This window comes from Dendrobates tinctorius, unplaced genomic scaffold (genome assembly GCF_039654945.1).
Source record: "Dendrobates tinctorius isolate UK_male_01 unplaced genomic scaffold, ASM3965494v1 ptg000116l, whole genome shotgun sequence".
Classification (NCBI taxonomy): domain Eukaryota; kingdom Metazoa; phylum Chordata; class Amphibia; order Anura; family Dendrobatidae; genus Dendrobates; species Dendrobates tinctorius.
The window spans coordinates 42,774,926-42,790,577 of record NW_027361784.1 but is presented as its reverse complement, the minus strand read 5'-3'; positions in this window follow the sequence as shown (position 1 = coordinate 42,790,577).

The window sequence follows — 15,652 nt, the reverse complement described above, 5'->3', positions numbered from 1 at the left end:
CCGCCCAAAATCTTCAGCTGTTTTCCTCCTGTCTCCTGTCCTCCCGCTGGCTCTGGTGTCTATCTTTCTGCTGGCTCCTACTCTTCTCCAGACTCCAATGTCTGTCCTCCTCTATGACGCCCTCCTGTAACATCTGCAGTGTGATGAGATGACTTCATCATGGTGCAGCTACGTCAGCAGCATTTGCACGCCGCAGTGCGCAGGGAGCTGATTTACGCTACTCTGACTTGTAAGTGCTGGCGCTAAGTCTTCCAAGGTCAATCAGCTCTCTGTGTCCATGGTTTATTTGTATTTGTGTCTTTAATGTGAATGCAAATGTATGGAGGTGCGCACTCCCCATCCTTCGAAAATACAGCAGAAGTATCACATTGTCTAAGGCCATGTGCACACGTTGCGAATTTGGCTGTGGATCCGCAGCGTTTCAGGCTCTACGGGTCCGCAGCAGATTTAGCTGCGTTGTACAGTACCATTGTTTTCAATGGTAATCTGAAAAATGCTGGGCACATGCTGCAGATTTTTCCACGCGGATTTGCTGCGGGTTCAAATCAGCAGCATGTCAATTCTTTGTGCGGATTCCGCTGCGGTTTCACACCTTCTCCATTGTAGAGGGGTGAAACCGCAGGCTAATCCACAGGTAAACCGCAGGGCTAAACCGCAGGCTAATCCACAGGTAAACTGCAGGTCTTTTGACCTGAGAATTTACCTGCGTATTTTTCCAAATCCGCACGGAAAAATCCACAGGACCTAAAACTATGTGTGCACATAGCCTAAGGGTGGAAAGGGGAGATAAAAAAAATAATTTTTTATCTCCCTCTTTTTGTGCCACCCTCTGCAGCCCACCGCCCCAGGCATCGGACCTTCGGTGCCTTGTGGCAAATACGTGCCTGTCTCTATCTCTCCAGCTGTTTCCTGGATCCTGTGGGTCAATATCAGCCGTAACTATTTGTCACCCTTTTACAAGCCGTGATGTATAAACATCTTACGTAGGTAGGAAACAGTGAAAAATTAGGTCAAAAGTCGATGGTAATTTTTACTTTCTCCTCTTTACAAGTCCCGAGCTTCAGACGAGGATCATAACCACTGACGTATTCGAGTCACTGACGAACTGAGTTAATGAAGGGAACGGCTCATTATTTTTCAGGACATGTTGCTGGTTCTTCTGCTTCCTCTCTGGTTACAAATGACTTCACTAGGATTTGTTTAATCATAGACGGGGGTTATGTTGGATGAACATCCGCCGTGACCTTTCGTTAAATGATTTACTAAACAGACTTGTCTGCTTCTGAGGACTGAAAATATGACTCGGGTTCCAGGGCGCAGTCTATTACCGATATTAATATTCTGTCAGGTTCACACTTTATTTACATCAAAGATAACAGTACAACAAACGTGGCTGCCTGTGACCGGCAATCAATCTTCTAGAAAGCTTGTAAAACATCTTGCACAATCCCCACATTCATCATTATTTCACGAAGACATAATTTGCATCTCTCTAGGGCAACGATGTTTCGCTAATCAGGAGGCAAAGACAGCAAATGCCTCATAGCCCGTGAAGTCACCTGTTTGTAGCATGGCTTTATTTTAGCCTCAGTACCATGACCACATTAGACTTAGATGACTATGGGGATTAATGTTTAGCCCAACTGTCATGGGAGTCCTGATGCTGCCTGCGTAATATAGATGCTAAAATGCAGTAACATTAAAACCATGTGAAACTGGTCAAAGCATATTTATGAACTGAATCTTTTGCACACAAATCTAAATACACTAATAAGAAAAAGGAAAATATCAGCGTAAACAAGGTTCCTCATCGCAAGGTCTACCTGTTCTGTCCCTAAAAACACAGCAGTGGAGGTGGCTCGTATGCGTCGTAATTAGTGTTGAGCATTCCGATACCGCAAGTATCGGGTATCGGCCGATATTAGCGGTATCGGAATTCCGATACTTAGTTCCGATACTTTTGTCATATCGGATTCCGGAATCGGAATCGGAATAGGAAGTTCCCATCATGCTATGAGCCTGCTTGCTTTGATTAAGCCAATGGGAATCCTCCGAAGTGTGGGCACATCCTGTTAGGCATGTAGGCATGTTAACTATTGGCATGGCTGTGATTGGCTGCCGAAATGATGTCATGATGCACTATAAAAGCCACCGCAGCCGCCATTTCTGGTTCACTCTGCTGTGAATTCAGTTAGGGACAGGCTGCTGTAGAAGACTGTGAGGGACAGTTAGAAATAGCGATTCCACCAAACATCTAGTGCTTTACCCAGGCTACATAAACCACCACTGTAGCGTTCTTTGCCCTAGCAGCAGTGTTCACAGCTGTCTGCAAGGGCTGTGTGAGTGCAGCTCACGCTGTGGAGTGGGTCCTGCAGCCACGTCAGGCTGTAGGCCACCCAGTGTGATCACTGCTGCCTCATACATCTTTTAATTTTTGAGCTGCATTTTTTACATAATTTCAATCTAGTGTGCTTCCATCCGTATCCATATACGTTGGTTGCAAACACTAGTAGTAGACAGCGGAGCCTTTCTGCAGCCTTTCAGTGCTAGTGTCCACTTTGCTGCACTGTTCACGGCTGTCTGAGAGGTCTCTGACTGTGTGTGAGTGCAGCTCACGCTGAGTAGTGTGTCCTGCAGCTACGTCTGGTTGTAGGACGCTCAGCGTGTCACTGCCTCACACATTTTTCTTTTATTGCAGCTCATTTTTTCTTCTATTAGTGTGCATCCATCCGTCTCCATCTACGGTGGTTGCAAACACTATATAGGAGTACACAGCGGAGCCTTTCTGCAGCCTGTCAGTGCCAGTGCCCACTTAGCTGCACTGTTCACGGCTGTCTGAGAGGTCTCTGACTGTGTGTGAGTGCAGCTCACGCAGAGTAGAGTGTCCTGCAGCTACGTCTGGTTGTAGGACGCTCAACGTGCGTCACTGCCTCACACATATTTGTCTTTGAGTGCAGCTCATTTTTTCTTCTCCTATTAGTGTGCATCCATCCGTATCCATCAACATTGGTTGGTTGCAAACACTATATAGGAGTAGATAGAGGAGCCTTTTTTTCTGGCTTGTGCCCTGCCGGCGCAGCCAGATTAGTATTACCCAATTTTTTTGGAGCCTCATCTTTTGCATTGTAGGTTACCTGCCTGCATTGTAATAGCTCCAAAAAGTTGGTGATACTATCAGTTTCAATTCTTTGTTCACATACTTTGAGTTTGTTTCCAACAAAGAAACCACAAAAAAAGTTCACCAAACACTACATTTGGAACTTGTGTAGGCCACATCAGCTCCTATTAAAGTGTAGTCCACACACACACACTTCATAAAATTAGTGTTTCTTGTACCTGTAACCAGCTGTTCAGGAATAAGCACACTAAGGCCCCCCTTTGTACTTTTCTGCCTATCTTAAGCAGTCTGGCAAGATGAAGAAGGCAGGGAGTAAGGCGCGTGGGCGTGGGCGTGGAGTTTCAGCAGGGAGAGGACGTGGGGATTCTGCAGGGAGAGGACGTGGGGATTCTGCAGGTAGAGGACGTGGGGATTCTGGGCCTGCTGCGGGCACCAGTGGATCAGCATCCCCCAGTTTTAGCAGGCAACAGTCCTTTATGCGCAGCTTTGTAGGACCTCAACGTACCCCACTGCTGCGGGAGGAACAAATTGAAGCCGTTGTCGGATGGATGGCAGCTAACGCATCGACTTCAATTACTTCCGCATCCTCTCAGGGTCAGAGCACCGAAGAGCAACCATCTGTCTCTTCACCACCTGCCAAAGTGCCCAGGCAGTCAGAGAGACATGGACAGGAGCCATCACAGTCTCTACTTCTGTTCTCGGAATCTGTTGGCTTGGAAAGAGGGGGCCAGCCAAGCAGCATTCCTGAATGTGAAGAAGAGGGAGTATGCAGTGATGCGCAACTTCTTTGTCCCTCTGAATCTGAAGAGGCGAGTGGGCCAGGGCCTATGGTCAGCACACCTCAGTACGCATCAGATGATGACGAGACTCAGTTGCCACTTTCTGGTGCGTACGGTGCTGGCGAGACAACCCCGGAGAAGCAGCTGTTTGAAGAGGGGAGGGAAGATGATGAGGTCCTTGACCCATCATGGCGTGAGCAACAGGAAGGTGGTGGGAGCAGCTCGGAGGAAGAGATTCCCCTACCGGCCAAAACAGGAGGCAGAGGGAGGGGGAAGACTTGGTTGCCTGTACCCTCCACTTCGGCACCCGTTAGGAGCATTCCTCCTTCCAAAGGCAAACCGGGCGCTCACTAGAGTTGCAGTGCGTGGTCCTTTTTTGACACAGTTGCAGATGACATTTGCTTTGTCAAATGCAAGCTGTGTCATCAGAGAGTCAAAAGAGGGAGAAATGTCAGCAACCTCAATACCACAAATATGTGGAAACATGTGCGCACCAAGCACGAGTTGGAGTTGCAAGAGACAACCTGAAGACGTAGGCCAACGTACAGCACCACCTACCACCTCTTCAGTTCGTGTTGGGGCCTCTTCCTCCAGCTCACACACTGCTGGTTCGGCTTCCTCACAGGATCGCCAAGGAAGAACCTCTGCCACTGTTGTCCGGAGACCCTGTCAGATTACACCCATAGCAGCACGTTCCCATCCATCACAGCCATCGGTAGCACAGGCATGGGATAAAAGGCGCCCTTACTCGGCAAACCATCCCCGAGCACAGTCTCTGAATGCTGGCATTGCCAAACTTCTGGCAGTTGAAATGCTGTCATTCAGGCTGGTGGACACTGACACCTTCCGGGACTTAATGGCATTGGCAGTCCCCCAATACAACGTGCCCAGCCGCTTTTATTTCAGCAGGCGAGCCGTCCCTGCCCTGCAGAAACATGTTGAGGGCAAAATAAAACATGCGCTACTAAACGCCGTTAGTAGCAAGGTCCACCTGACCACCGATGCGTGGACCAGTAACCATGGACAGGGACGATACCTTTCCCTCACTGCCCACTGGGTCAATGTTGTGGAGCCGGGTACGGATCTGGAGAGTGGTGCTGTACGTGTTCTTCCAACGCCACGGATTGCAGGACTCCAGTCTGTACACATAGACTCCTCCTCCTACTCAAGTTCCTCAGAAACAGCAGAGCAGGAGCCTGTTACGACCGATATGAGCACAGCCGTGGCCAAACGTCAACAGGCTGTACTCAAATTAATTTCTTTGGGGAATCGAAGCCACACAGCGCAGGAGCTCTGGAATGCTATCAAGCTGGAGAGCGATGTGTGGTTTGGGCCAGCGAATCTCCAGCCGGGCTTGGTAGTGTGTGACAATGGCCGAAATCTGGTGGCAGCTCTTGGCCTAGGCAACCTCACACACATCCCAAGTCTGGCACATGTTCTTAACTTGGTCGTGCAGAGCTTTCTGAGGGACTATCCGGATCTTGCTGCACTGTTGCACAAGGTCCGCATAGAGTGCGCTCACTTGCGACGTTCCAGCACGGCAAGATCGCGCCTCGCTGCTCTGCAGCGACGATTTGGCCTTCCGGAACATCGCATCATATGTGACCTACCCACGCGGTGGAATTCAACGTTACATATGTTGGAGCGGTTGTGTGAGCAGCAGGCAGCAGTCATGGAGTACCAGCTGCATCAGGCGCAAACAAGTCGCACTGTGCGCCGTTCACACTTCAGCACCATTGAGTGGGCCTCTATGAAGGACATCTGCCTCGTTTTGCGTGCCTTCGATGAATCCACGCGGATGGCGAGTGCAGATGATGCACTAGTCAGCATGACTGTCCCCCTTATCTGCCTGCTTCAACAAACACTGCAAGCACTAAGGGATGAGGTTTCAGAAGAGGTGGAGGATGAGGAGTCCCAAATGCCATCTGCTTCTGGACAGTCTGCGCTACGTGTTTCCTCACAAAGGCCTAGGCAGGGGACACTTTGTGAGGAGGATGAGGAGGAGTCGATGGAGGAGGAAGACATCTCTCCAGAGGAGGGAGGTACACAAACCTCTACTCAGTATGTACAGCGAGGGTGGGGTGATGCAGAGCAGGCCGAGGTCACGCCTCAAACAGGGGACAGCGGTTCTTTGGCAGTTGGGAGTCTGCAGCACATGGTTGATTTCATGCTGCAGTGCCTGAGAAACGACCGCCGCATCGCCCACATTCTCGTCTCGGCTGATTATTGGGTGTACACCCTCCTAGATCCTCGCTACCGGGACAGCGTACAAAGGCTCATACCAACGTTGAACCGGGAGCGTAAAATGCGGGAGTACGAAGAGTCACTGGTGCAGTCCATAATGTTTTCCATTCCACCCGACAGCATTGTTGCTAGTGCTTTACAAAGCAGCTCTGTGCGTCGAGGCAGTGGAGGAAACTCTGCACAAAGAGGGAGCAGAGGCAGCGCCGCAGCACAAGGCAAGACCACTATGGCCCAAATGTGGCAAAGTTTTGTGTGTCCACCACAATTGTCTACACCATCAGCGACGCCTCGAGTCAGCAGGAGGCAACGCTTCCGTCAGATGGTGTCAGACTACATGTCTTGCCCTGTCGCTGTACTCCCAGATGGCTCTTCCCCCTTCAAGTTTTGGGTCTCTAAGCTGGATACATGGCCAGAGCTTAGCCAGTATGCATTGGAGGTGCTGGCTTGCCCTGCTGCCAGTGTATTATCGGAACGTGTCTTTAGTGCCGCAGGTGGTGTACTAACAGACCGTCGCACGCGACTATCTTCCGATAATGTTGACCGGCTGACTTTTCTGAAAATGAACAAGGCCTGGATCTCCAAAGACTTTGCCATTCCTCTTACAGACTAAATTAGTGGTTGGCAACTGTATCCAGGTCTGCTGGTGTGTTCATTTTTCTACCACCTGAACTATAATCCCTTTGCTTCAACACAGCCAGTTGTCGCTCAGATGTGTCGTCTGCACAGAGAAACACACTAGCTCCTGTGTTAGTGGGGTTTAGTAATGCCAGCTGATCCCCTGCTGTGTGGATGGCAAAGTCACCAGCTCCATCAACATTCAAACCACTACTGATTTTTAACCGTGCCCAACTTAGGTCTCTGGCTCCACTGTCTCTACTATTTCCCCTGACCTCCAACCCCGCCATCTACATCTCTGAAGTGGCGTCAGCACAGTCTACACTTGTTCCTGTGTTCCTGTGGCTCAGTCCCATCAGTTTATCCCCTGATGTGTGTCCGGCAAGGTCTCCTGCTCTGTCCACATTCCCATAACCAGTAGTGGGAATGAGGACAGAGCTGGCGAACTTGCCGGACAAACATCAGGGGATCAACTGATGGGACTGAGCACCAGTAACACAGGAACAAGTGTAGATTGTGCTGACGCCACTTCAGAGATGTAGCTGGCGGGGTTGGAGGCCAGGGTAAATAGCAGAGACAGTGGAGCCAGAGGCCTAAGTGGAGCATGGTTAGAATCAGTAGTAGTCCACAACCTCCATAAAAACCGCTGCCCATTGGCCTCTGCATGCGGCATGCGTAATCCTGGGCTCCAACAGCGTCAGTTGGTGTTCAGAAGTGTCGTCTCCACAGAGCCAAACACATTCGTTAGAGTGTTAGTGGGGTTCAGCACTGCCAGCTGTTCCCCTGCTGTGGAGATGGCAAGTCTCCTGCTGCCTTCACCTGCCAAAATCCAGTAGGCCACAGCCTGCTCCTCGCCTAATCCTGGGCTCCAACAGCGTCAGTTGGTGTTCAGAAGTGTCGTCTCCACAGAGCCAAACACATTCGTTAGAGTGTTAGTGGGGTTCAGCACTGCCAGCTGTTCCCCTGCTGTGGAGATGGCAAGTCTCCTGCTGCCTTCACCTGCCAAAATCCAGTAGGCCCCAGCCTGCTCCTCGCCTAATCCTGGGCTCCAACAGCGTCAGTTGGTGTTCAGAAGTGTCGTCTCCACAGAGCCAAACACCTTCGTTAGAGTGTTAGTGGGGTTCAGCACTGCCAGCTGTTCCCCTGCTGTGGAGATGGCAAGTCTCCTGCTGCCTTCACCTGCCAAAATCCAGTAGGCCACAGCCTGCTCCTCGCCTAATCCTGGGCTCCAACAGCGTCAGTTGGTGTTCAGAAGTGTCGTCTCCACAGAGCCAAACACCTTCGTTAGAGTGTTAGTGGGGTTCAGCACTGCCAGCTGTTCCCCTGCTGTGGAGATGGCAAGTCTCCTGCTGCCTTCACCTGCCAAAATCCAGTAGGCCCCAGCCTGCTCCTCGCCTAATCCTGGGCTCCAACAGCGTCAGTTGGTGTTCAGAAGTGTCGTCTCCACAGAGCCAAACACATTCGTTCGAGTGTTAGTGGGGTTCAGCACTGCCAGCTGTTCCCCTGCTGTGGAGATGGCAAGTCTCCTGCTGCCTTCACCTGCCAAAATCCAGTAGGCCCCAGCCTGCTCCTCGCCTAATCCTGGGCTCCAACAGCGTCAGTTGGTGTTCAGAAGTGTCGTCTCCACAGAGCCAAACACATTCGTTCGAGTGTTAGTGGGGTTCAGCACTGCCAGCTGTTCCCCTGCTGTGGAGATGGCAAGTCTCCTGCTGCCTTCACCTGCCAAAATCCAGTAGGCCCAAGCCTGCTCCTCGCCTAATCCTGGGCTCCAACAGCGTCAGTTGGTGTTCAGAAGTGTCGTCTCCACAGAGCCAAACACATTCGTTCGAGTGTTAGTGGGGTTCAGCACTGCCAGCTGTTCCCCTGCTGTGGAGATGGCAAGTCTCCTGCTGCCTTCACCTGCCAAAATCCAGTAGGCCCCAGCCTGCTCCTCGCCTAATCCTGGGCTCCAACAGCGTCAGTTGGTGTTCAGAAGTGTCGTCTCCACAGAGCCAAACACATTCGTTCGAGTGTTAGTGGGGTTCAGCACTGCCAGCTGTTCCCCTGCTGTGGAGATGGCAAGTCTCCTGCTGCCTTCACCTGCCAAAATCCAGTAGGCCCCAGCCTGCTCCTCGCCTAATCCTGGGCTCCAACAGCGTCAGTTGGTGTTCAGAAGTGTCGTCACCACAGAGCCAAACACATTCGTTCGAGTGTTAGTGGGGTTCAGCACTGCCAGCTGTTCCCCTGCTGTGGAGATGGCAAGTCTCCTGCTGCCTTCACCTGCCAAAATCCAGTAGGCCCCAGCCTGCTCCTCGCCTAATCCTGGGCTCCAACAGCGTCAGTTGGTGTTCAGAAGTGTCGTCTCCACAGAGCCAAACACATTCGTTCGAGTGTTAGTGGGGTTCAGCACTGCCAGCTGTTCCCCTGCTGTGGAGATGGCAAGTCTCCTGCTGCATTCACCTGCCAAAATCCAGTAGGCCCCAGCCTGCTCCTCGCCTAATCCTGGGCTCCAACAGCGTCAGTTGGTGTTCAGAAGTGTCGTCTCCACAGAGCCAAACACATTCGTTTGAGTGTTAGTGGGGTTCAGCACTGCCAGCTGTTCCCCTGCTGTGGAGATGGCAAGTCTCCTGCTGCCTTCACCTGCCAAAATCCAGTAGGCCCCAGCCTGTTCCTCGCCTAATCCTGGGCTCCAACAGCGTCAGTTGGTGTTCAGAAGTGTCGTCTCCACAGAGCCAAACACATTCGTTCGAGTGTTAGTGGGGTTCAGCACTGCCAGCTGTTCCCCTGCTGTGGAGATGGCAAGTCTCCTGCTGCCTTCACCTGCCAAAATCCAGTAGGCCCCAGCCTGCTCCTCGCCTAATCCTGGGCTCCAACAGTGTCAGTTGGTGTTCAGAAGTGTCGTCTCCACAGAGCCAAACACATTCGTTCGAGTGTTAGTGGGGTTCAGCACTGCCAGCTGTTCCCCTGCTGTGGAGATGGCAAGTCTCCTGCTGCCTTCACCTGCCAAAATCCAGTAGGCCCCAGCCTGCTCCTCGCCTAATCCTGGGCTCCAACAGCGTCAGTTGGTGTTCAGAAGTGTCGTCTCCACAGAGCCAAACACATTCGTTAGAGTGTTAGTGGGGTTCAGCACTGCCAGCTGTTCCCCTGCTGTGGAGATGGCAAGTCTCCTGCTGCCTTCACCTGCCAAAATCCAGTAGGCCCCAGCCTGCTCCTCGCCTAATCCTGGGCTCCAACAGCGTCAGTTGGTGTTCAGAAGTGTCGTCTCCACAGAGCCAAACACATTCGTTCAAGTGTTAGTGGGGTTCATCATTGCCAGCTGATCCCCTGCTGTGGAGATGGCAGTCTCTCCTGCTGTCTCCGCATTACAAAGACAGTAGGCCTCTGCCTACACCCTCCTATTTCCTGGGCTTCAACACAGCCAGTTGTAGTTCGGAAGTGCCGTCCACACGGAAAGAGATACTTGCACCCGTGTCTCAGTGGGGTTCAGTAATGTCAGCTGATCCCCTGCTGTGTGGATGGCAGTCTCTTCTGCTGTCACCTCATTCAAAATACAGTAGGCCTCTGCCTATACCCTCCTATTTCCTGGGCTTCAACACAGCCAGTTGTAGTTCGGAAGTGCCGTCCACACGGAAAGAGATACTTGCTCCCGTGTCTCAGTGGGGTTCAGTAACGTCAGCTGATCCCCTGCTGTGTGGATGGCAGTCTCTCCTGCTGTAAACTCATTCAAAATACAGTAGGCCTCTGCCTACACCCTCCTATTTCCTGGGCTTCAACACAGCCAGTTGTAGTTCGGAAGTGCCGTCCACACGGAAAGAGATACTTGCTCCCGTGTCTCAGTGGGGTTCAGTAACGTCAGCTGATCCCCTGCTGTGTGGATGGCAGTCTCTCCTGCTGTAAACTCATTCAAAATACAGTAGGCCTCTGCCTACACCCTCCTATTTCCTGGGCTTCAACACAGCCAGTTGTAGTTCGGAAGTGCCGTCCACACGGAAAGAGATACTTGCTCCCGTGTCTCAGTGGGGTTCAGTAACGTCAGCTGATCCCCTGCTGTGTGGATGGCAGTCTCTCCTGCTGTAAACTCATTCAAAATACAGTAGGCCTCTGCCTACACCCTCCTATTTCCTGGGCTTCAACACAGCCAGTTGTAGTTCGGAAGTGCCGTCCACACGGAAAGAGATACTTGCTCCCGTGTCTCAGTGGGGTTCAGTAACGTCAGCTGATCCCCTGCTGTGTGGATGGCAGTCTCTCCTGCTGTAAACTCATTCAAAATACAGTAGGCCTCTGCCTACACCCTCCTATTTCCTGGGCTTCAACACAGCCAGTTGTAGTTCGGAAGTGCCGTCCACACGGAAAGAGATACTTGCTCCCGTGTCTCAGTGGGGTTCAGTAACGTCAGCTGATCCCCTGCTGTGTGGATGGCAGTCTCTCCTGCTGTAAACTCATTCAAAATACAGTAGGCCTCTGCCTACACCCTCCTATTTCCTGGGATTCAACACAGCCAGTTGTAGTTCGGAAGTGCCGTCCACACGGAAAGAGATACTTGCTCCCGTGTCTCAGTGGGGTTCAGTAACGTCAGCTGATCCCCTGCTGTGTGGATGGCAGTCTCTCCTGCTGTAAACTCATTCAAAATACAGTAGGCCTCTGCCTACACCCTCCTATTTCCTGGGCTTCAACACAGCCAGTTGTAGTTCGGAAGTGCCGTCCACACGGAAAGAGATACTTGCTCCCGTGTCTCAGTGGGGTTCAGTAATGTCAGCTGATCCCCTGCTGTGTGGATGGCAGTCTCTCCTGCTGTCACCTCATTCAAAATACAGTAGGCCTCTGCCTACACCGTCCTATTTCCTGGGCTTCAACACAGCCAGTTGTAGTTCGGAAGTGCCGTCCACACGGAAAGAGATACTTGCTCCCGTGTCTCAGTGGGGTTCAGTAATGTCAGCTGATCCCCTGCTGTGTGGATGGCAGTCTCTTCTGCTGTCACCTCATTCAAAATACAGTAGGCCTCTGCCTACACCCTCCTATTTCCTGGGCTTCAACACAGCCAGTTGTAGTTCGGAAGTGCCGTCCACACGGAAAGAGATACTTGCTCCCGTGTCTCAGTGGGGTTCAGTAACGTCAGCTGATCCCCTGCTGTGTGGATGGCAGTCTCTCCTGCTGTAAACTCATTCAAAATACAGTAGGCCTCTGCCTACACCCTCCTATTTCCTGGGCTTCAACACAGCCAGTTGTAGTTCGGAAGTGCCGTCCACACGGAAAGAGATACTTGCTCCCGTGTCTCAGTGGGGTTCAGTAACGTCAGCTGATCCCCTGCTGTGTGGATGGCAGTCTCTCCTGCTGTAAACTCATTCAAAATACAGTAGGCCTCTGCCTACACCCTCCTATTTCCTGGGCTTCAACACAGCCAGTTGTAGTTCGGAAGTGCCGTCCACACGGAAAGAGATACTTGCTCCCGTGTCTCAGTGGGGTTCAGTAACGTCAGCTGATCCCCTGCTGTGTGGATGGCAGTCTCTCCTGCTGTAAACTCATTCAAAATACAGTAGGCCTCTGCCTACACCCTCCTATTTCCTGGGCTTCAACACAGCCAGTTGTAGTTCGGAAGTGCCGTCCACACGGAAAGAGATACTTGCTCCCGTGTCTCAGTGGGGTTCAGTAATGTCAGCTGATCCCCTGCTGTGTGGATGGCAGTCTCTCCTGCTGTCACCTCATTCAAAATACAGTAGGCCTCTGCCTACACCGTCCTATTTCCTGGGCTTCAACACAGCCAGTTGTAGTTCGGAAGTGCCGTCCACACGGAAAGAGATACTTGCTCCCGTGTCTCAGTGGGGTTCAGTAATGTCAGCTGATCCCCTGCTGTGTGGATGGCAGTCTCTTCTGCTGTCACCTCATTCAAAATACAGTAGGCCTCTGCCTACACCCTCCTATTTCCTGGGCTTCAACACAGCCAGTTGTAGTTCGGAAGTGCCGTCCACACGGAAAGAGATACTTGCTCCCGTGTCTCAGTGGGGTTCAGTAACGTCAGCTGATCCCCTGCTGTGTGGATGGCAGTCTCTCCTGCTGTAACCTCATTCGAAATACAGTAGGCCTCTGCCTACACCCTCCTATTTCCTGGGCTTCAACACAGCCAGTTGTAGTTCGGAAGTGCCGTCCACACGGAAAGAGATACTTGCTCCCGTGTCTCAGTGGGGTTCAGTAATGTCAGCTGATCCCCTGCTGTGTGGATGGCAGTCTCTCCTGCTGTCACCTCATTCAAAATACAGTAGGCCTCTGCCTACACCGTCCTATTTCCTGGGCTTCAACACAGCCAGTTGTAGTTCGGAAGTGCCGTCCACACGGAAAGAGATACTTGCTCCCGTGTCTCAGTGGGGTTCAGTAACGTCAGCTGATCCCCTGCTGTGTGGATGGCAGTCTCTCCTGCTGTAACCTCATTCGAAATACAGTAGGCCTCTGCCTACACCCTCCTATTTCCTGGGCTTCAACACAGCCAGTTGTAGTTCGGAAGTGCCGTCCACACGGAAAGAGATACTTGCTCCCGTGTCTCAGTGGGGTTCAGTAACGTCAGCTGATCCCCTGCTGTGTGGATGGCAGTCTCTCCTGCTGTAACCTCATTCGAAATACAGTAGGCCTCTGCCTACACCCTCCTATTTCCTGGGCTTCAACACAGCCAGTTGTAGTTCGCAAGTGCCGTCCACACGGAAAGAGATACTTGCTCCCGTGTCTCAGTGGGGTTCAGTAATGTCAGCTGATCCCCTGCTGTGTGGATGGCAGTCTCTCCTGCTGTCACCTCATTCAAAATACAGTAGGCCTCTGCCTACACCCTCCTATTTCCTGGGCTTCAACACAGCCAGTTGTAGTTCGGAAGTGCCGTCCACACGGAAAGAGATACTTGCTCCCGTGTCTCAGTGGGGTTCAGTAATGTCAGCTGATCCCCTGCTGTGTGGATGGCAGTCTCTCCTGCTGTCACCTCATTCAAAATACAGTAGGCCTCTGCCTACACCCTCCTATTTCCTGGGCTTCAACACAGCCAGTTGTAGTTCGGAAGTGCCGTCCACACGGAAAGAGATACTTGCTCCCGTGTCTCAGTGGGGTTCAGTAATGTCAGCTGATCCCCTGCTGTGTGGATGGCAAAGTCTCCTGCTGCTTACACAGTCGTACCACTACTGATTTTTAACCGTGCTCCAATTAGGCCTGTGGCTCCACTGTCTCTCGTATTTCCCCTGTCCTCCAACCCTGCCAGTTACAGCTCCAAGTGGCGTCTGCACAATCCACACTTGTTCCTGTGTTACAGGTGTTCAGTCCGGTCAGTTAATCCCCTGATGTGTGTCCGGCAATGTCGCCTGCTCTGTCCACATTCCCAAGTTATGGGAATGTGGACAGAGCAGGCGACATTGCCGGACACACATCAGGGGATTAACTGACCGGACTGAACACCTGTAACACAGGAACAAGTGTGGATTGTGCAGACGCCACTTCGGAGCTGTAACTGGCGGGGTTGGAGGACAGGGGAAATACGAAAATCAGTGAAGCCACAGGCCTAAGTGGAGCTTGGTTCAAATTAGTAGTCTACAACCGATCTTAAAATTTCTTCAATGCAGCCTCAGCCTGCTCCGTGCTTGTCCCTGGGCTTCAACACAGCCAGTTGTTGCTCGGAAGTGCCGTCTTCACAGAGTAAAACACTAGCTCCTGTGTTTGTGGGGTTCAGTAACGTCAGCTGTTCCCCTGCTGTTTTGATGGCAATCTGTCCTGCTGCCTCCCAATTGACAGCACATCAGGCCTCAGCCTGCTAAGTGCTTGTCCTGGGCTCCAACATCGCCAGTTGCTGCTACTAACTGACTTTGGCACGGGTACTCCCTCCTGCCCAGCTTGGTTCCAGCCCTGCCTGCTGTTTCCGGGAAGTGTCAATGTCAGTTAGCCACCCCAAGTTGCCATGTCGTGTTGCGGTTGGGTTAGCCGAGGCTAGGGTGCCAGCAGTTTAGGTGCTTCCTATGTGGACTGCGGGTTCTGGTAAGAAAGGCTTGTTCCATAGTGCCAGTAGGACAAGCACCCCCTGTAGGACTGTGTGATTCGGTAACTGCGGCCAGCTTGCGGCATGCCAACTTTGCTTTTCAGGGGTAACTTCTGATACCCCTCCGGGTTCCAGCACCGTCAGCTGGTTCTCGTCAGAGCCTTTGGCCTAGGTGCCTCCATCTCGGTATCCGAGTTCCGGCAACGTCTGCTGGTCCTTGGTAGTGCTTTGTAGCACAGGTACCTCCTGCTTAGTAACCGGGTTCCAGCACCGTCAGCTGGTCCTCGGTTGTGCCATTGGCTCTTATTCCTTCTGCTGCCCCTCCGGGTGCCAGCACTGTCAGCTGGTCCTCGCTATTTCCATTTGCTCTTGCAGCTTATGCTACCCCTCCGGGTTCCAGCACCGTCAGCTGGTTCTCGTCAGAGCCTTTGGCCTAGGTGCCTCCATCTCGGTATCCGAGTTCCGGCAACGTCTGCTGGTCCTTGGTAGTGCTTTGTAGCACAGGTACCTCCTGCTTAGTAACCGGGTTCCAGCACCGTCAGCTGGTCCTCGGTAGTGCCATTGGCTCTTGTTCCTTCTGCTGCCCCTCCGGGTGCCAGTACCGTCAGCTGGTTCAAGAGGACAAAGAACAGGAAGACAACCACCAAGATGCAGAACAACAAGAGAGAGAAGACAAAGAAGCATAAAAAAAACAAAGCAGAAGAACATTAAGCATAAGACTAATACTCTGAGCAAATGATATTATCTTATTTATAAGCAGAAGAAGACTAAGCAGTGTATGGGGGTGAGTCCGTTCCTCCTCGTGGTGCCCCTGGAAAAGGCCTGCTGCTGCAGGCCAAACTGAACGCGGACAAATCCTGTTGTAAATCTTTTGTGACAGGCAGAACGGAAGGTGTAAACTTCTAACTTTTCTAGATA